Below are 22,608 nucleotides of genomic sequence, written 5' to 3'. Positions count from 1 at the left end.
AGTCCTAGGTTCCGGATCTTACTTGAGGGCCACATCTATAGGCAAGTCAGGGAAGGTGTGTTCAATCCACTTCCAGGCCTCTGCTGGCGTGTCGAAGAAGTGGCTCTTTTGATCGTGAATGATCTTGAGTTGGGCAGGGTAGAGGAGGGCATGCTTCAGAGTGAGAGATTGAAGATGCTGCATGACTCCATGGTCTGCTAGTCTCGCCCTCGCCGCCGTACCACGCATCCGAAGAAACACCGCCGGAGGCAGATCCTTCTCCTACCTGGCGGCCAAGATATGGAACTCCCTCCCCGTCCACCTTCGGCTGACCCAGGACCACCTCGCCTTCAGGAGACAACTCAAGACCTGGCTGTTCGAGCAGTAGCGGACCCCTTCCCCCAAGCGCCTTGAGACCCTTCCACGCTATACAACTGTTTTGATTGATTGATTGATTGAACCTGTAAGGTGTAATCTGGAAATAGTGAAATTTATGCATTGTCGTGTTTGATGGTTGCTTTCTCTCGTGCCGCTTGTAGAATTAGGTCCTGGTCTCTGTAGTTGAGTATTCAAGTGAACATAGGGCAAGGAGGCGCCCCAGGTGCTCTTCTCCTGGTAGGGACTTTGTGCACCCTCTCCTCACGAAAATATTCAGCTAACCCACCCAACATAATTTTTGTTCGCAATCAGGATTCTATGTATAATGTTGAAATCTTGCCTTCACTTTGTTCCGGTAGACCTATTATGCGGCACAAACGTCCTTCTGCATCTTCCATCCTTTCCTGCAGTATCCTGACTTAGTGCTGAAGTTGTTCTACTATCTCAGTTTGCTCTCTTCGCCAGGGTAAGTCTTGTAACATTGCTGTGTTGGCCGTCACTTTGTCTGTGAGTTTCTTATGGTCTGCTCTAATTAAGGTGATTTTGGTGGTAAGAGAACTGAGCTATTGTTCCATCACGGTGAGTGAGTCTCTTATTTCTTGTAATATCAGATCCACTCTGTCTGGTTGTGGATTGCCTGCTGTCCGTTGAACCATTTCAATAATTCCTCTGGACGGGAGAGTATTTGTATCCGGTTGTGTTGTCCTTTCAGTGTCCAGCTGCTTTCCCTTGGTCCGCCCCATCGTTCCACAACCTTCCCCTTTGAGATATGATTGGATATTCATGGTATGTTCCCTTAGATATATTAAGCACATTTTGAGGAGAGTCTCTTGGGTAGTTAATCACCTTATGTCGTGCTTTTGGTTCGCTGTCACTGCTTGCCGTTTCGAGGTGCTCAGGGTTTTGCGGTGTGTGGTATCTCCAAAGATCAGTAACTTGGTTTGTAGGTCAGTTGGAGACTGTTGCCTGCTGTTTATGATCAAAGTCTATGGTCACCAGTGGTGCTGCTGTGCTATCTCGATGTGTGGGGAGCCCAATTTGTTTAAGATGAAGTGTTATGCTGTTGATGGTGGGGAACAGGGTGAATGTTCTGGTAATGTGTAGCGGCCCAGCGGGCTGTCTGGTATTCTCTTCCTCTGATGACGGTCCGGAGGAGTTAGGCCCCGGCCTTATATGTTCTACCACTGATATTTGCCTCTTTAATGGGGTCCAGGATCCCGACCAGTGGCAACATGGACTGTGTAGCCCTCTAAGATCTACCTCGCCCTTCAAGTTTTTGTTGGAGGGTCCCATTACCTATTGCATTAGACGCGGGCCCCCAAGCATATTTAGTAGCATGGGAGTCATCTCTTGGATCGCAGAGTCTGATCTCTTTGTTTGTTTTGCGCGACGGGATTTGATATTGTGTCCAAAGGTCAGAGTAGGCCCCCTTTTAATCCTGACTTAAAAGAAGTCCTGACATTAGCGGTGATGGTGGTTAATAGGATTCCTGGGGGCAGCTGACTCTCTCACTTGTCCCAGGACTCAGAGGGGTGCCCGCAGATGTAAGATACTGTTGCTATTTCAGCCTGGGTGACTCTTCCTGGCAAAGCCGCACCTCCCTTGTTGGGGCCCCATGGACTGTTCACTCACCGGGTCTGACCAAAGCACACACCTGGTGTGGCAGTCTGCCGCTCCAGAGCGTGATCTCCACCGGAGCCTCCTCGCCCCCTCCTTCAGTATGACATGCCATCACAACGGCATTGGGCGAGTGACACCAGACAGCCTGGGCATCGGTACCTGATCACGGATGACCTCAGGAGGACATGATGGCAGAACTGTAGGTAGGTCCCCCGCCCCGTGCAGACTACCTCAATCCAGTGAACGGTTGTACAGGCCTCAGGAGTGTCTGGACCCAGTTGCACGTTTGGCACTCTCCTCTAGTCCTTTGGTACAACTGCATTACCGCAGATGCAATCGCAGTCAGGTGATAGCACTGGGTGGTGTGTGTCAAGAACTGAGTTGAGTAGGCATTGTTCCGACTTTCAGTAAACTCCGGGTGCGCTGGGGCCTGCCATTTTGTTCAGGCTGTGCTTCGACTGTGCGTGCCGGTTATTGTCTCTAATTCCTTATAATCCTCTCTGCACAGTGTAACAGCTCCGCACTGGGGGATTGGGCGGATGACTTGTTCAGCGGGCCGATATGGGAGAGATGCCCGGCCCTAGGTCGGGAGACGCTCATGTATGCAACTGCCATCTTCAGCAGTTAGCCACGCCCGCAACCCCAACATCAGAGCCATTTACAGTATGTGACCCAGGACACTGGCAGAAGGTACCAATGATTGACAGACATGATTAGGACAAAAAATACAACTTTCTAAAAGTGACATTTTCTGAATTATGACATAAAGTCTGACTTTCTCATTAAATACAGTCTAAACATCAGATTTCTATCTGCCTCCAAACCTGAGTTAGCACCTGTTAAATGTAATAAATTAACCCAGTGTTAGTCAATGGGAAAGATAGGCGTTACAATAGAGAAAAACAACCTTAGGGCTTTTTCACTACCAGGAAATAGTGAAATTTGTGCATTGTCGTGTTTGATAGTTGCTTTCTCTCGTTCCGCTTGTAGAATTAGGTCCTGGTCTCTGTAGTTGAGTATTCAAGTGAACATAGGGCAAGGAGGCGCCCCAGGTGCTCTTCTCCTAGTAGGGACTTTGTGCGCCCTCTCCACACGAAAATATTCAGCTAACCCACCCAACATAATTTTTGTTCGCAATCAGGATTCTATGTATAATGTTGAAATCTTGCCTTCACTTTGTTCCGGTAGACCTATTATGCGGCACAAATGCCCTTCTGCATCTTCCATCTTTTCATGCAGTATCCTGACTTAGTGCTGAAGTTGTTCTACTATCTCAGTTTGTTCTCTTCGCCAGGGAAAGTCTTGGAACATTGCTGTGTTGGCCGTCACTTTGTCTGTGAGTTGCTTATGGTCTGCTCTAATTAAGGTGATTTTGGTGGTAAGAGAACTGAGCTATTGTTCCATTACGGTGCGTGTGTCTCTTATTTATGGTTATATCAGATCCACTCTGTCTGGTTGTGGATTGCCTGCTGTCCGTTGAACCATTTCAATAATTCCTCTGGTCGGGAGAGTATTTGTATCTGGTTGTGTTGTCCTTTCCGTGTCCAGCTGCTTTCCCTTGGTCCGCCCCATCGTTCCACAACCTTCCCCTTTGAGATACAATTGGATATTTATGGTATGTTCCCTTAGATATATTAAGCACATTTTGAGGAGAGTCTCTTGGGTAGTTTATCACCTTATGTCATGCTTTTGGTTCGCTGTCACTGCTTGCCGTTTCGAGGTGCTCAGGGTTTTGGCGTGTGTGGTATCTCCAAAGATCAGTAACTTGGTTTGTAGGTCAGTTGAAGACTGTTGCCTGCTGTTTATGATCAAAGTCTATGGTCGCCAGTGGTGCTGCCGTGCTATCTCGATGTGTGGGGAGCCCAATTTGTTTAAGATGAAGTGTTATGCTGTTGATGGTGGGGAACAGGGTGAATGTTCTGGTAATGTGTAGCGGCCCAGCGGGCTGTCCGGTATTCTCTTCCTCTGATGACGGTCCGGAGGAGTTAGGCCCCGGCCTTATATGTTCTACCACTGATCTTTGCCTCTTTAATGGGGTCCAGGATCCCGACCAGTGGCTACATGGACTGTGTAGCCCTCTAAGATCTACCTCGCCCTTCAAGTTTTTGTTGGAGGGTCCCATTACCTATTGCATTAGACGCAGGCCCCCAACCATAATTAGTAGCATGGGAGTCATCTCTTGGATCGCAGAGTCTGATCTCTTTGTTTGTTTTGCGCGACGGGATTTGATATTGTGTCCAAAGGTCATAGTAGGCCCTCTTTTAATCCTGACTTAAAAGAAGTCCTGACATTAGCGGTGACGGTGGTTAATAGGATTCCTGGGGGCAGCTGACTCTCTCACTTGTCCCAGGACTCAGAGGTGTGCCCGCAGATGTAAGATACTGTTGTTATTTCAGTCTGGGTGACTCTTCCTGGCAAAGCCGCACCTCCCTTGTTGGGGCCCCATGGACTGTTCACTCACCGGGTCTGGCCAAAGCACGCACCTGGTGTGGCAGTCCGCCGCTCCAGAGCGTGATCTCCACCGGAGCCTCCTCGCCCCCTCCTTCAGTATGACATGCCATCACAACGGCATTGGGCGAGTGACATCAGACAGCCTGGGCATCGGTACCTGATCACGGATGACCTCAGGAGGACATGATGGCAGAACTGTAGGTAGGTCCCCCGCCCCGTGCAGACTACCTCAATCCAGTGAACGGTTGTACAGGCCTCAGGAGTGTCTGGACCCAGTTGCACATTTGGCACTCTCCTCTAGTCCTTTGGTACAACTGCATTACCGCAGATGCAATTGCAGTCAGGTGATAGCACTGGGTGGTCTGTGTCAGGAACTGAGTTGAGTTGGCATTGTTTCGACTTTCAGTAAACCCCGGGTGCGCTGGGGCCTGCCATTTTGTTCAGGCTGTGCTTCGGCTGTGCGTGCCGGTTATTGTCTCTAATTCCTCTCCAGGGTACACATTATAATCCTCTATGCACAGTGTAACAGCTCTGCACTGGGGGATTGGGCGGATGACTTGTTCAGCGGGCCGATATGGGGGAGATGCCCGGCCCTCGGTCGGGAGACGCTCATGTATGCAACTGCCATCTTCAGCAGTTAGCCACGCCCGCAACCCCAACGTCAGAGCCATTTGCAGTATGTGACCCAGGACACTGGCAGAATGTACCAATGATTGACAGAAATGATTAGGACAAAAAATACAACTTTCTAAAAGTGAAATTTTCTGAATTATGACATAAAGTCTGACTTTCTCATTAAATACAGTCTAAACATCAGATTTCTATCTGCCTCCAAACCACAGTTAGCACCTGTTAAATGTAATAAATTAACCCAGTGTTAGTCAATGGGAGATAGGCGTTACAATAGAGAAAAACAACCTTAGGGCTTTTTCACTACCAGGAAATAGTGAAATTTGTGCATTGTCGTGTTTGATAGTTGCTTTCTCTCGTGCCGCTTGTAGAATTGGGTCCTGGTCTCTGTAGTTGAGTATTCAAGTGACGATAGGGCAAGGAGGCTCCCCAGGTGCTCTTCTCCTGGTAGAGACTTTGTGCGCCCTCTCCACACGAAAATATTCAGCTAACCCACCCAACATAATTTTTGTTCGCAATCAGGATTCTATGTATAATGTTGAAATCTTGCCTTCACTTTGTTCCGGTAGACCTATTATGCGGCACAAATGCCCTTCTGCATCTTCCATACTTTCCTGCAGTATCCTGACTTAGTGCTGAAGTTGTTCTACTATCTCAGTTTGTTCTCTTCGCCAGGGTAAGTCTTGTAACATTGCTGTGTTGGCTGTCACTTTGTCTGTGAGTTTCTTATGGTCTGCTCTAATTAAGGTGATTTTGGTGGTAAGAAAACTGAGCTATTGTTCCATTACGGTGCGTGTGACTCTTATTTATGGTAATATCAGATCCACTCTGTCTGGTTGTGGATTGCCTGCTGTCCGTTGAACCATTTCAATAATTCCTCTGGTCGGGAGAGTATTTGTATCCGGTTGTGTTGTCCTTTCAGTGTCCAGCTGCTTTCCTTTGGTCCGCCCCATCGTTCCACAACCTTCCCCTTTGAGATACGATTGGATATTCATGGTATGTTCCCTTAGATATATTAAGCACATTTTGAGGAGAGTCTCTTGGGTAGTTTATCACCTTATGTCGTGCTTTTGTTCGCTGTCACTGCTTGCCGTTTCGAGGTGCTCAGGGTTTTGGCGTGTGTGGTATCTCCAAAGATCAGCAACTTGGTTTGTAGGTCAGTTGGAGACTGTTGCCTGCTGTTTATGATCAAAGTCTATGGTCACCAGTGGTGCTGCCGTGCTATCTCGATGTGTGGGGAGCCCAATTTGTTTAAGATGAAGTGTTATGCTGTTGATGGTGGGGAACAGGATGAATGTTCTGGTAATGTGTAGCGGCACAGCAGGCTGTCCGGTATTCTCTTCCTCTGATGACGGTCCGGAGGAGTCAGGCCCCGGCCTTATATGTTCTACCATTGATCTTTGCCTCTTTAATGGGGTCCAGGATCCCGACCAGTGGCTACATGGACTGTGTAGCCCTCTAAGATCTACCTCGCCCTTCAAGTTTTTGTTGGAGGGTCCCATTACCTATTGCATTAGACGCGGGCCCCCAAGCATATTTAGTAGCATGGGAGTCATCTCTTGGATCGCAGAGTCTGATCTCTTTGTTTGTTTTGCGCGACGGGATTTGATATTGTGTCCAAAGGTCAGAGTAGGCCCCCTTTTAATCCTGACTTAAAAGAAGTCCTGACATTAGCGGTGATAGTGGTTAATAGGATTCCTGGGGGCAGCTGACTCTCTCACTTGTCCCAGGACTCAGAGGTGTGCCCGCAGATGTAAGATACTGTTGTTATTTCAGTCTGGGTGGCTCTTCCTGGCAAAGCCGCACCTCCCTTGTTGGGGCCCCATGGACTGTTCACTCACTGGGTCTGGCCAAAGCACGCACCTGGTGTGGCAGTCCGCCGCTCCAGAGCGTGATCTCCACCGGAGCCTCCTCGCCCCCTCCTTCAGTATGACATGCCATCACAACGGCATTGGGCGTGTGACACCAGACAGCCTGGGCATCGGTACCTGATCACAGATGACCTCAGGAGGACATGATGGCAGAACTGTAGGTAGGCCCCCCGCCCCGTGCAGACTACCTCAATCCAGTGAACGGTTGTACAGGTCTCAGGAGTGTCTGGACCCAGTTGCACGTTTGGCACTCTCCTCTTGTCCTTTGGTACAACTGCATTACCGCAGATGCAATCGCAGTCAGGTGATAGCACTGGGTGGTCTGTGTCAGGAACTGAGTTGAGTAGGCACTGTTACGACTTTCAGTAAACTCCGGGTGCGTGGGGGCCTGCCCTTTTGTTCAGGCTGTGCTTCGGCTGTGCGTGCCGGTTATTGTCTCTAATTCCTCTCCAGGGTATACATTATAATCCTCTCTGCACAGTGTAACAGCTCCGCACTGGGGGATTGGGCGGATGACTTGTTCAGCGGGCCGATATGGGGGAGATGCCCGGCCCTAGGTCGGGAGACGCTCATGTATGCAACTGCCATCTTCAGCAGTTAGCCACGCCCGCAACCCCAACATCAGAGCCATTTACAGTATGTGACCCAGGACACTGGCAGAAGGTACCAATGATTGACAGAAATGATTAGGACAAAAAATACAACTTTCTAAAAGTGTCATTTTCTGAATTATGACATAAAGTCTGACTTTCTCATTAAATACAGTCTAAACATCAGATTTCTATCTGCCTCCAAACCAGAGTTAGCACCTGTTAAATGTAATAAATTAACCCAGTGTTAGTCAATGGGAGAGATAGGCGTTACAATAGAGAAAAACAACCTTAGGGCTTTTTCACTACCAGGATATGTAAAATCTAAACCCAAATGTCCTACTTTTTAAATATCATGCACCCTGCCCTGTGATCTCTTAGAGCCTACCGTTGGGGTGCCTTATAAGTATTAAGAAGGAAGGTCTAGGCGAAGAAGAAGGTAATTTTGGTCGGTCGAGTTTAAAACTGCTCTGTAGGCTGCAATGGCAGGCCTGGGACATGTTTCAAATTACTATTTTAGTGGGAGGCAAAGTAAGTGCTGCATGCCCACTAGTAGCATTTCATTTGCAGGTCCTGGGTACAGGAGGAACCATCTACTAGGGACTTACAAATAAATGTGCCAATCAGCTGTAATCCAGTTTTACAGGTTTAGACGAAAGAACACAATCATACAGCGCAGGTTATCAGTAATAAAGTGCAGAGTCCTAACACCAACAAAAACAAATTCAGCAAAACAGGTGAGGTATAGGCAAAATGTTTTGGGGAATACCAAGCCAAGGATGTCCGTTCTAACATTACATATCTCCAGCTATACTGTTGATGATCCCAGGGTATTTATTACGCCTTCGAAGCAGAAGCAAAAGCTAAGTTGCCAAAATGGTCAGAGGAAGGTTCTACAACTAAAGAAACCTAGGAAAAGGTAAGCAGTATGCCTAAACTGGAGTGAAAAATGCATGAGATCCAATATTTTGAGAGGCTTTGCATCATTTCAGACCCATAATATTACTTAAAAACATTTCCCGAATCAAGAATAAAAGCCGCTCACAGCTCGGTGTAGCAATTGATTTTATAGCCATGACCCTAAATACCTCATCTCAAAATAAAAGGATAATAAGCAAACAGAACGTAAAATGATAACATCAACCAACACTCCCACAGCTACTGTAGACATTGTATTAATTGCAACATATTAGTTGAAAACAGACGCTGGAGTTCAGGAAGCACTTTCTTTTTTGGTTTTCCAAACAAAATGAACAACAGATTAACTCACAGTCATACAGGTCTCATTAGAGTAAATCAGAGTGAATGAATACATTGTACACCTTTTGTGATTTTATCCATAATTATAAATAGTTGAACATTGTCAAGCGGCCAAATATAACATCCCTGCTTGTATTTGGGCATTCAGTTTTGGCCATTTGTTATGTGTGCTCATCTTTCAAAGAGAGTTCTAGATTAGTTAACACCACTTCCCATGTGAAGAGACCTGTCTCCCATTCCTGTCCAACATGATCTCATTTGGTACCCTGTATTCTGCTTTAGTCCATTCGCAATGTCTAATTCAAAGGTATTCAAGTCTCTTTCAGTTAAAAGAAATAGTTATTTTTGCCACCAGTTGTCCTAGTCTAATAATTTCGATAGAAATTTCTCTTTTTTTTTTCTTAAACTGTACCATTCCCAAAAGGCATAATCGTGGACATGGCTCAAGCACCCCTCCTGTCAATTCAGACAATTGGTGCATCACTTTCTTCCAAAACTTCTGTACCTGAATGCCACAGAATTTGCCTCTCTTCATGCCATCTAAATCCGTCAAACAAAGTCTTAGTTAATTTGGTGTACAATATACAACACTCTGTGGTATAATATTATCTTACTCAATGCCTTGTGCCCCCAATAAAAACATTTGGAATTTAAACCTTTTGTCGATCGACTGTCAAGGCCTACAAGCATGGGCTTCACATTGGTCTCATATATTCCAGTAGTGTAATGATTCAGATGTGTCCCAAGAGATTTCGAAGGTGCCTACTGCAGTCTTAATGGAATCTCATGTAGTGTTGCTCGGTCTGTCCTTTTTGAGAAGGTACAGCGCCGATTTCAACAGGTTCAACCTGAACCCTGATCCCACACAGTATCGAAAATAATGTATTGTTGACTTTGGTGAATGATGTTGCCAGGTCCTTAACATATACCATCAGACTTTCCTCATATCGACATATTTCCTTAAACACTCACCTGAACTCCACCACACTTAGTGAGTGCCTGTACCTTAATATTTATCCCAGTGACTCCATCGCCATGGCAAAACTCGGTGTGATAGGAGGCCATGGTATTGCATAACACAGGGAATCAGCCATCTTTGAGACAATCACATTTGTCCGACCTGTTGTGGATACTCCATTGTATAACTTTTAACAAACGTTTCACCAAACTCATAGCGCTTCAACGTATTAAACTTGTATTTTCCATTAACAATGTCTAAGGTGTTCAGGGATCAATGCATGTGGTGTGTCTACATCATGCAGGTGTTTGAAAAGGAAGACTGCTTTCCTAACAGTGAGGGTAGAGTTATGACAATCAACAATGTCTGACTAATTATGTCCCAAGTCATTCATTACTCCTGCCAGTCATCATGCCAGCATTTTCTCCAAGACCTCCTTGCTGACATTTATCATCAATAGAGACTGGGAAAAACTGCAGTTGCAGGGGTCTTTGCCACTTTTCATCAGAATCACCATAACTGCTTCTGTCAGTCTTCTTGACGGTTTTGGTTCCTACTGAAGACCTAGAGAAGCCACAGGTGTTCTTCATCATGTGTGGATATAGGCGAGATTCCTCCCTGGTGCGTCTGCATGGTAGGACACCTGAATAATATAGGGTGAATACAGTGGACTGAAAGGTAAGACTTACTCTTCCCAGTATGCACTTGAGAGGTGCATGAGGGGAAACGCCCACTACAACGCGGCCGTTTCCACGCATAACTTAACAACACATGCATTACAACGCATGCGTGGTTACCACGAATAGCCTTTACCACTCATACCACTCATACCTTTACCACGACATACGTAGTAAAGGCATGTGTGTTAAAGGCTAAAATTAAAAAAGGAGGGTTGGGGGTTCCCCCCCAAAAAAACGCGCCTGTTTAAGTAGCGATGTTGAGGCAATCAGCGTCGTTAGAGGAGACGGAGACACTTCAGTTTCCTTTTTACAACGTGCAACGTCAACTCGGAAGATCATGGAGAAGAGACGACGTGGAGAGGTAAGGGGAATTTTAGATTTAAAAAAATAACGCAGGGGTCCGATTTTAGGGTTAAGGGCAGGAGAGGGGTATTTGTAAGAAGGGTTTAGGGGTGGGGGAATAACCTTTACCAAGAGTATGCCCTTACCATGCATGAATTTACAACTAAAATCGTAGTAAAAGTATGCTTGGTAAAGGAATATTCATGGTAAAGGTTATGTGTGGGAATGGCATTCGCGTTGTAACGCATGCGTGGTTAGGCATGCGTTGCAACGGAATGCGTTGTAACATCATACAACTGTGCATGAGTGACTGACAATAGGACTGCAATGGTGAATGGCCTTGATCCTCCTATAGGAAAACACCATAGTGATGACTATGCCACATCCAAATGCAGTTTGTAGTCAGCGAATTGTTGTGTAGCCTAAAGAAAAAGGTTTGTGGTTTGGTGCTTTCTTTGTACATACACTGTGCCACCTAGGGTGAAATAGCCAACCCGGAACGTTAATGAACATGAAGTACAGAAATACAGAAGTACACTCAATAGTCCAGTATTCTCTGTAATCAGAAATTAAATATGTAGTGTTCTATGTCTCGTTCTGCTTTGTCTTGTGCCCTTTGCTTTCCCGACTATTCACAAGAACAAAGCAGAACGAGAACATGTTTGTGTTTAAAATGTTAAGCCCGCTCAGACTGTGTACGAGCTCACTGTTCTTTAGTTAAACTGTATGTTTAGATTCGAAAAAGGTTAACGACTCTTACTGGATTTGCCGTCTACTCCGGGCAGTACGTGTTGCCTTATGTCCAGTTAAGTATTTAAATAAATTTATCATTAAACTTCAAATTGCTAAGTGTATTCACTACACTTACATTTTTGGCGCAGTTTCCTTCGATTTGGATCATTTTCTGCTCGTCGAATCGATCTGTTTCCAGCCTTCATGCAATCATCGCTTTCGTTTGTGAGCGTAAATTCCATTTGTGCAGCTTCGTTTGACCAGCCTTTCCCCTGAATTTCTTCCGGATTAGGAAATCTTCTAATTGGCCAACCCTCCGACGCTCCTCCTTCACGTCCTGTTCTGCCGTTTTCTGCCTGCATTCCGGTGGTTAATTCAGGATCGTTTTGCATGTTTCACACCGAGGTTGCGTTAAGAGGGATTGGTTCATCTTCACACTTGGGGGAAAGGGCAGTCAGCAACATTCTTCTGCACATTTGAGGTAACTGCAGCGCTTCATCAACCAAGTAAACTGTGTTGTGCGCGTTTAGCTTACACTGGATTTGACTCTGAAACACTTATGTCACAAGCTTTGTTCAGCATTTGAGGCTTTGGAAATGTCCTTCTTTATTCATTAACTTTGCGCTTTTGGGAGAGCATTACTGCTGAGCTGAGCATCCGTCATTTTTGAAGAGAGGGCATCCCCATTCTTGTGCGCGCATAAGGAAGGGCTGTTACACGCTTTCAACTATAGTCTCAAAGTATCTCAATCAACAGTGTGCCTTATTATCTGCGCAAGTGAAAGGCAAAGCTCCTATTTTATCACCCTCCTGCTCCTTGCCAGGCGTCAAGCCAGAAGTGACTTTCTCAAATATTTATTTTACATATTATTCCAGTTTTGCATCTCCAGTCCTCATAACACTGTTTACCTCTGGATACTGTGTTCTGGTCATTTATCTAATTATTTGATTAGATATTTTTATTCCTTCTTAATTTAAAATTCTTTATTTTTCATCTACAATTCTTTCCAACACTCCTAAATCTTGGCATTTGTGTGTATAATTTACGTTACATTTCTTGCAGGTTTTCAACATCAGTTTAGTCATATTTATATATTGTTATGGCTACTCCGGTCACAAACATCACAGTTAATCCACCAAAAGAATTCCTATGTGTTTCTGGTGATCACCCGGTTCCATGGTTACAATGGAAAGAATACTTTATTAACTATTTTCACCATTGACCATGCTAATAAATTATCGGCAGACAGAAAAAAATGTTTGTTAATGCATGGTCTAGGCCCAGAAGGTTTAAGGGTTTATAATAAACTAAACAAGGAAATGGTTTCTGGGGATGATAATGTTTTCAATCAAGCTATCAGACAACTAGATAACCATTTTTCCCCAAAAGTTTGCATTGGTGTCACACGTTTCAAATTTTTTCAAAAGCAAACAACTGAAGGATGAAACGTTTGATGATTTTGTAACTGTTCTTCAAAAATTAGCCATTGATCGTAGATTTGGTGCCATTGAAGAAGAATTAATTAGAGACCAGGTAGTAATGCATGCATATGATTCCTCCATTCAGGATAGATTGTGGGTAAACGGTGACAATGCACTTAAGGATGTGCTAGAGATTGCTAGGAAAGCTGAACTTTCTGGTAAGTGCGCTAGAGCACTTAAAAAAGAATGTACTGATGGCTCTCAGCAAGAAACTGTAGCCAGAATTGTTTCTAATCGTAGTAAGGACAAATCCTCCAAGGTTTTAGTGAAAAACAAAATAGCTACTAATGATAAAATCTTCAAGTGTCATTGTTGTGATAGCAAGAATCATTTGGCTAATGATAAAATTTGTCCTGCCATCAAGCAAAGATGTACAGTCTGTAAGAAAATGGGCCATTTTAGTAAAGTGTGTCATGCTAGAAATTTTAAAAGAGAAAAATTCAAATGTATTGAAGAAGGTTATGCATCTTCTAATAATGAGGAGAGTGAAGATGATTCATCCAATTCCATGAGTAAGGTGGTACTCAACATTACTCACGATAATGACTCAAGTAAACCAATGTGTTATATCTCCTTAGGTGGTGTCAGCATTTACATAGCACCATAATAAATGAGTTAGTGTGGTCAGAAAGTTTGTCATGAAATTGGGATCTGATTTATCTCAACCTGATATTGCACCTTTAAGTTACAATGGTGAACCGATTGACCTTTTGGGTTACAGGCATCTGGTGCTCAGATTTAAGAATAGAAGTGCTTTGTGTAAGCTCTATGTATCAAAAAAGGGTCCTTCTGTGCTAGGGTGGAAAGACCAAAGAAAGCTTGCTATTATTTTAGATCCCAACGGGTTTGAACAAGTCCTTGTATTAGATGAAGGTGAATCTCTAAAGAAAATATTAAATGAAAAGTTCCCTGAAGTGTATTCGGGCAAACTTGGAAAAATTCAAGGTTTTGAACATCTTATTCATCTCAAACCTGATGCATCGCCTAAAATTTATAAGGTGCGTAATATACCTTTTTCAGTCAGAGAGGAGGTTGAAAAAGAACTAGGTAGTTTAGTAGGAAAAGGAGTAATTGAACCAATTGAAGCCTCTCAATGGGTTTCTCCATTGGTAGCAGCCAGGAAATCCAATGGAAAACTCAGATTATGCATTGATTTAAGACACTTGAATGACAATATCTTGATTGATCAGTTTCCATTACCAAAAATTTATGAAGTGATCACAAAATCTAAGGGGATGGAAGTTTTTTCTACAATTGACTTATCCCAGGCTTACCACAAAATCCCTTTGGTTGATTCAGGTAAACACTTAACAACTTTCAACCTTTCGGTATAGCCTCCGCGGCCCCAGTATTTCAACGTTTAATGTACAAAATATTTGGGCATTTGAAGTATGTACTCATATTTCAAGATGACATCTTGATTATGGGCAAGAATGCCCAAGACCACAAAGAAAAGTTGTTTCATGTCATGTCTTTGTTAAATAAGTTCGGTCTAACCATTGAACCTACAAAGTGTAAATTTGCTGCCAATAGTGTAGCTTACTTAGGTCACGAAATTAGTGCTTTTGGCATTCACCCCAAAGCCAAGTTAGTCTCGGCAATCACTAATGCTCCAAGTCCTAAAAACAAAGATGAAATCAAATCCTTTTTGGGTCTTGTAGAGTTCTTTTCTAAGTTCGTAAAAAAATTCTCAAGTAGAACCTTTCACATAAGGGAACTTTTAAAATCAAAAAGTAAATTCACATGGTCTAGTTTGTGACAACAAGAGTTCACGGATATCAAGAATGCAATAATATCAGCTCCAGCACTTCAAGGTTTTGACCCTCATGGGAAAAACATAATCACTACAGACGCTAGTGGTACAGGCATGGGTGCTGTGTTTTCACAGGTTGATAAAAGTGGTGTTGAATCTATTGTTGCATATGCTTCAAGATCTTGGTCTCCAGCAGAAACTCGATATGCGGTAATAGAACGTGAAGCACTTGCTTGTGCTTGGGCACTAGAACATTTTCATACATTTATTTGGGGTAATGAAGTTACTATCAAATGTGACCATAAACCACTTGTTAAAGTCCTGACAAACGTTGGTATGATTAATGTGTCATCTGGGTTAGCTCACATCTCAATGAGGCTTCTAGACTATTTATACAAAGTTGAATTTTTGCCTGGTAGGAAAAATGCTGTTGCAGACTTTCTTTCACGTTTGCCTGTCCAAATGATTGAAAACCAGGACGATCTTATGGACAGTGTGCAGGTCGCATGGCTATGGGACCATGGTGTGGAATCTTTCACAAAAGAAGAATGGGATCATGCTTTATCCATTGATGATGCTTAAAAAAGGTCTTGGAATTTTTCAGTAAAGGATGGCCTCGTAAAGTTGATGTTAGTGATATTAAACCTTTTGGGGAGGTCAGAAATGAGTTGTCCATATTGGATGCTAACTCTTCTGCTCTGAGAGAAAAGATTCTTACATTGTGTCATGAAGGACACTTAGGGATCTCTAAAACAAAATGCATTGTCAAGAGCAGATTCTGATGACCTGGTTTGGAAATTTCGGTAGAAAGCATAGTAAGAGATTGTAACTTGTGTTCTTCAGCATATAAGACTCTTAAAACCCTTAGACCCCCCATTAGTGATTTTTAATGTCCTAATGCTCCATGGGAGAGTGTTGCCGTAGATATATGTCCTATTGGTAGCTCAGAAAAATATATCATCTCTATGATGGATGTTTTTTCCAAATGGCCTGTTCTCAAAGTTATTAAAAAACTGGATACCAAGACTGTTATTTCATTTTTGGATAAGGTTTTCACATCAGAAGGTACTCCTGCAAACATAATCAGCGATAATGGTGTACAATTTACTTCGGAAGCCATGACTCAATATTTATCTAAATGTGGTGTTGCACACAAGGCCACTTCCTTATATAATCCGAGCGGAAATGGTTTAATTGAGAGATACAACAGGGTTTTAAAGGGTGCCATTCAATTAGTGTGTCAAAATAATGTCCCTTGGGAAATTCAAATATTTAAATCTTTATGGGCTTACAGAGTTTCCATAGTTGATTCTACCAAGTTTTCTCCTTTTGAGCTCATGAGGGGGAGAAAACCCAGAGCCAAGTGGTACCCCGGGTGGATTAAAAGTCTAGTGAAGTTTATTGGTTTTCCGTCGAGATTAAAAATAACCTTTTTCTCAAGCATGACAAGTATAAAAGATTCTACGATGCTAAACATAGTACTAAAGATGTCAATCTCTCTGTTGGTCAATGGGTTAGAATTAAAAAACCTGGTTTTACAAAGAAAGGAGTTAGCAAATTCTTCCCTCCTCAGCGCATTGCTTCTCTAAGGAAAAATGCTGTTATTTTAGATGATGGAAAGTGTTGGAACCTCAAGAGAGTCGCATTATGTAATGCTCCCAAGTTTAATAGTGTTTTTGCTCATCAATCTAAGATTATAAAGGTCTCATCTAATGTTCCACATGATCATCGTGTTGAAGAAGATGATGTCTGCATTCAACATGGTCCGTCTCAAAGCAATGATGTCAACGTCAGTAAAAGAATCATCAGACGTCCTGTTTCCTTGACTGATTATGTTTGTGATTACGTTTTTTTATTTTTTGTATAAAGGAGGAGATGTGTAGTGTTCTATGTCTCATTTTGCTTTGTCTTGTGCCCTTTGCTTTCCCGACTATTCACGAGGACAAAGCAGAACGAGAACATGTTTGTGTTTAAAATGTTAAGCTCGCGTAGACTGTGTACGAGCTCACTGTTCTTTAGCTAAACTGTATGTTTAGATTCGAAAAAGGTTAACGACTCTTACTGGATTTGCCGTTTGCTCCGGGCAGCACGTGTTGCCTTATGTCCGGTTGAGTATTTAAATAAATGTATCATTAAACTTCAAATTGTTAAGTGTATTCACTACAAAGTACTCCAGAGTCCAAGTTTCTATTATGCATATTTATTCTTTCCAGTGTTTTTCACAGTCCTTGTGAAATAAAGCGTGACATCCAACACAAGCAGCAGCCAACACATGTTTCGTCACATGCAAGGCGGAAAATTATACATGTACAAAGTCTTGCGTTATCCTGACTCATGATAACTAGGGACTAAGCTGTACTCTTAAGGTGACCACACTGGAAGAGTGAGAGGATGCTGAGGTTTGTGTGAGATTTCCCCAAAAAATAAAAAATAAGTTAAGATGCGCACCACTTAAAGTAGAAAGGGTGGTGAAATCTATCCAAACAGCCACAGACCTGTAACATTGGTCTTTCAGAATGCGTATTCCCAGTAGATATACTGAGTAGGCTGTTGTATAGCATGTTAGTATCAACTGACGTGACATAGAGAGATATCGTGCTCGTTCAAAATAGTTGTTCAATGTAGTGAGTTAATCACATGGAGAGAAAGGGTACAAGAATCCCAACTTAAAAACAGTCCGGTGAGTGTACCAAAGTTAGGATGGTGAGGAAACGATGTGTTACCTGGATCAAGATAATAATGATTGCAAGAGCAATGTAGCATTAAAAATAAAGTATGCCTTGCTGTAAATCTAAAAAAGAAGCATCAGAAACTGTTAATAAATGGGGACATAAATCTGTCCATTAGCGAGAATAGAAACAGAAAGGGAAACACGTTTGAAGTTATAATATAAATTACTAATAAATTCAGTGAGTAAAAAAATGTCCGTATCATAACCAGGTATGGGCAAAAAACACTCATTTGGACAATCTGTTTGCAAGAAAATTGGTCAGCCTTGATAAGCCTAGGCAGAGAGGAGTAGCAGCACATAAAACCTGTGATCATGCAATCAACCGTTGCCTCGATAACAATCAGCAGTTTATGTAGTGTGATGGGCGCTTACCTGCAGCAAATCAGTCTTCTCACTGAAAGCCGTTATGAGCATGTCCCAAAGGCGTCCTCATTGATATAGCAGTCACTCCTTGCGGCATGAGTCAAAATAAAAAGAGGACTAGTCCATCTTTCCCCACAAATATTGGTTGCCATTTTATAGTGGAAAAAGGCATCCTCAAAGGTCAAGTATCGCAGAAGTTAGAAGATATCTATATACAACAGGTCATGCAAGACTTTGATCGTCCTCTGCAAATGTGATTGATATGCCTCCATGACACCCAAAGTAAGGAAAGAGTAAGGAAATAGGTGAGAGAAAGCACATACATTTTTGTAAATTGAGTCTTCTTCAACCCTACAGACATAGATAACACCATCCACCTCTCCCAAGAACACTGTGACACCCTCTCAGACTACTTCCACAGCAGGATCACCAACATCTACAAGAGGTTTAACCTCCAACCTGCCACCCTCAACCCCACCAACCTCAACCAACCAGCGAACATCAACCAAACCATTATCACCTGGTCTCCACTCACCACCTTGACCTCCTCAGCATTCATGTCTTCCATCCACTCCAGGGCGCCCACTAACACCTGCCCTCACCACCTCTACAATCATGCAACAAACCCTATCAGCACACAACTCACCAGCATCCTCAACTCCTCCATCTCCATCGCAACCTTCCCAGACAGATGGAAACACACAGACGCCAGACCCCCCTAGAGAAAGCCTCCGCTGACCCCCAGCAATCTCAAAAACTATTGTCTGATCTCCCTGCTTCCCTTCCTGGCCAAAGTACTTTAGAAAGCCATCAACCAGAAGCTCACTGAATTCCTGGAACAAAACCACCTACTGGACGCCTCACAATCTGGATTCCATGCCAACCACAACAATGAGACTGTACCGATTGCTGTCACAGATGACATCAGAACACTCCTCAGCCACAAAACTGTGGCTCTGATCCTCCTCAACCTCTCCATAGTGTTCAACACAATCTCCCACAACACCCTCATCAACAGACTCTATAACATAGGCATACAACAAGATGCCCTCAAGTGGATCAGCTCCTTCCAGACAGAATGCAGTCAGAGAATCTTCAGATGCACCCAACCAACATCAGAAAGACCGTCACTCAGGCCCTCATCACCAGTCGTCTCGGCTTTGCTGCAGATAGGCTCTTCCTTGATCTCATTAAACATACCCCTGTCGCCTCACACCTGAGAGGCCTCCACTGATTTCCCATCCAGAAGAGATGCCAGTTCAAAATCCTCACACACGTCTAGAAAGCCCTCCACGACCTAGGACCTGCCAACATCAACCATTGACCAAACTTCCACCAGCCCTCCAGAAACCTGTGCTCCTCTTTACTCGTCCTTGCACACACCCCCTGCATCCGTCACAGCTGCAGCAGTGACTGCTCCTTCTCCCACATCACAGCCAAGAACTGGAACAAAATTTCCCTCTAACTCATACAGCCACCTAACTGGCAGGCTTCAGGAAGAGACCAAGACCCAGCTCTTCAACCGAGAAACAGCGGCCGGATACCCCAAGGTTACAAATGCTGATTGATTGATTGAGTCTAATAGTTGAAAATCTCATTAGGAAAGTTAGAGGTCATAAATGTGATTTGTACAACTTGATTTACACATTTATGTTAAGCGACTTTCAATAGTTCTAATGGCATCATCATATATTGTCAGTATAGATGGAGAAGGCCTCAAAGCAAGCAGATATTGACAAAGAAAAGAAAATCATCACATTACCATTTTGTCATGCTAACTCATGTTAATCATGTTACATTCCATGCATCAAAAGATATGTCCGTACAGGGATCTTATAGAGATACAATTAGTCCATCAGAAAGACATAGAGATCCTTGTCCACATTCAGGCCCCTGGCCACCACTCGAAGTTGGATAGTCCATCTGCTTTCCAATTGTCTAAGTGCAGTTATTCTATCACCACCCCTAGGCATGGATTCTAATGTATCTCTGGAAAGGAAGCCAGACTTGAACGTTTCACTTAATCCATGAGCGGTATTATAGTGTGCTAGAAAAGGGTCGTTAATATTTCTGTTTCTGATTGCCCAGAAGTGTTTCTTAATCCGTTCTTTCAGGGATCCTATTGTACATCCAATGTAAATGCATTCACATTCATATATGATGCAGTAAACTACGTATCTGGTATTGCAGTTGATGAGTTTTTTTATTTTGTGTATTCTGTTAGTAATATATTGAAATGTAGTGATTGTGTCTTTCCCATACTGACAAATGTTGTATTGTCCACATTTGTGGAAGCCCTTAGGTGGGGTGTAACCACGTACTACGAGTGGTGGGTTTCATGCAGCTGTGACACAGTGTTTCCTTTTTAGTCCTGCCTCTGCTGTGTTCCAAGCCTAGGCTTGGTGGGAATCGCCTCTTTAATAGTGTTGTCCATTAAAATGACATGCCAATGATTGCTCATAATCTTGTACAGCTCAGAGCTGAGTACACTGTATGGTGTGATTAGTGAGATTCTCTTGTGTATCTTATGTCTCCTGCCTCTGGTGTCTGTGAGTAGATCTTCATGTTTAATCTTTTCTATTCTTAGTTTGTTTAAAACATTATTGGTCTTTATTCTATTCTTCATTTTCTGGAGCTCCATTTGAAAGATAGAATCTTGGGGAGCATTGTGTCTGATTCTGGTCACCTCACCGTACGGTATTCCTCTTTATCTGTGACGGGAGATGTGAGCTAGTTGAATGCAAAATCGCATGGCGGGTGTACTGTAGAGCTTCAAATACATGTGTTCCCCATCATATTTAGGGTGACATCCAAGTAGTCAATATTTTGTGTGCTATACAGGTGCACAAAGTTGATGTTGAAAGTGTTACTGTTGAGGTGCTGGATGAAGAGGCTGAGTGCATCATTACCACCAGACCAATACATAAACACACCATCTATGTTCCTCCCCAGTATATAATTTGTTCCATAAATTCTGGAGGGCAGAGGATTAAGATGTGTCTATTTTCAAAAAGTCCAATATAGAGGTTTGCAAAAGAGGGAGATAATTTTGCCCCATCACCCCTCTCTGTGTCTGACTGTACCATTCCCCATTATGTATGAGCATGTTGTTCTCTAGTACCACTGTGATGAGATCTTTTAGCATCTCAGTGTGCTCAAGTATAATGACATGTCTGTTGTCTAAGAAGTGTTGTATGTCAGAAATACTCTCAGATTTAGGAATACGTGTGTAAAGAGAACAGACACCCAATATGACCAACATATTGCCTTCTGTCCACTCAAAGTCTGATTCCTTGCTTAAAAGATCTTAGGTGTCCTTTATGTAGAAAGGAAGGTTACAGAAAAAGGATTGCAAGTGTAAATCTATGTATTCTGAAGGTTTTTCTGTTGGGGACTCTCTGGCTGATATAATTGGACCACCCTTGTTTGTGTATCAGGCAAAATGTACATGGACGGTGCTCTAGGTGTGAGGTTATAGATGTAGCGAAATTCTGTATTGGAGATCAGGCATTGTTCTCTCCACTGTTTGAACCTACCATCTATAATGAGATCAGTGTCCTTGAGTGGATTGCATGTTAGTTTCTGATATGCTATTTCGTCTGCTAGCTGCTGATCAATCTCCCTGCTGCTGCTGTCATTCTTGTTCATGATAACAACATTACCGCTCTCATCAGCTTCCTTAATGATAATGTTAGGTTCCATAGACAGCGTTTGTTACACCTGTCTTTCTTCCCTCGTGATATTATGTCAGATGTTTTGTGACCCAAGGTGTACCTGTCATCTAACTTGTACAATTCTGTGATTACCTCTTGATAGAACATGGCACAGTGTGAACCCAGATCTGTTTTTCAAACCACTGTTTATGACTAGATTAGAAAGGATGTTAAGATCTTCCAAGATCTGTGTGAGGGACAGAGCTGTACCCTGGTTGTCTTCCAACGACAATAGCATCTGAATGTCTTGTATGTTTTTATAGACATGTGTGGCAATCAGTGGTTACTGTAAGTAACGTGGCTGGTGGCGCTCCCTTATTTGCAAAACATTTGTGCAGTTTTAACTTCAGGAAGAGTTTGAACAGGTTTATATGTAAATCTGTGAAGTTAGGTAAAGACGTAGGACAGAAGCCCAAACCTTTGCTCAAGTTCTATATTTGATGATTATTTATGTTATATTCTAAAAGATTAACAACTGAAACATTGTCGCATTGAACATCAATATCCTGTGCATTTGTATGTATTAGCTTCTTTGATTACATGTGGCTGATCTCGAAGTTACACCCTCTTTCTCTTTTTGTTTTTCTCCTGTGTCTGGTTTTCCCCCAACTGGTTTTCTTGTGTAAGTGTCCTGTCTCTTGAAATTCTGCCTGATCCCCCTGCGATAACTCTCCATTTCCAATGATAAGAGTTGCCAGTCTAAGTAGTGGCTTGTGCCCCAGCAGAGTTGAAAGATTCCCCACTTGTCTGACTTGTCACACTAGAAACATCTGACTGTGAATACAGAATGTGTACTCTGTTAGAATCCTTGTTAGGCCCTCATAGGAGAGGTAGTATTTTGCTTAGCCAGCTGTAATTTTGTATTCCGTTCACATTTTTGACTGTACGTCCAATGGGTGTCTTGTGGAAAAGCATACTGTAGGAAATGAGGTTATTATTTGTGTGGTCTGCACAAGTAAAAGTTCCACAATACTCCTTTCAGATGCCCCGCCATCACCTCCATCATTTGTTTGGGCCTCTGGGAACCAGGCACCCCATTGCAGTGCTTAATTGTATCAGGGTAGGAAAGCAGAGCA

The 22,608-nt window shown here is 43.1% G+C and overlaps 1 long non-coding RNA gene across 1 annotated transcript in view; it reads left to right on the top strand.

The window, feature by feature from the left end:
* Positions 1 to 11,859: 11,859 nt before the first annotated feature.
* Positions 11,860 to 22,608, top strand: part of LOC146816583 (uncharacterized) — a 100,921-nt gene continuing 90,172 nt past the window's right edge. Inside the window, exon 1 of the long non-coding RNA XR_014962464.1 lies at positions 11,860 to 11,972. This is a non-coding gene — a long non-coding RNA (uncharacterized LOC146816583). The remainder of the gene's footprint in view (positions 11,973 to 22,608) is intronic.

Source organism: Triturus cristatus, chromosome 6 (genome assembly GCF_964204655.1).
Source record: "Triturus cristatus chromosome 6, aTriCri1.1, whole genome shotgun sequence".
Classification (NCBI taxonomy): Eukaryota; Metazoa; Chordata; class Amphibia; order Caudata; family Salamandridae; genus Triturus; species Triturus cristatus.
Note: the sequence above shows the minus strand (reverse complement) of the source record. Positions and strands in the feature narration are given on the sequence as shown.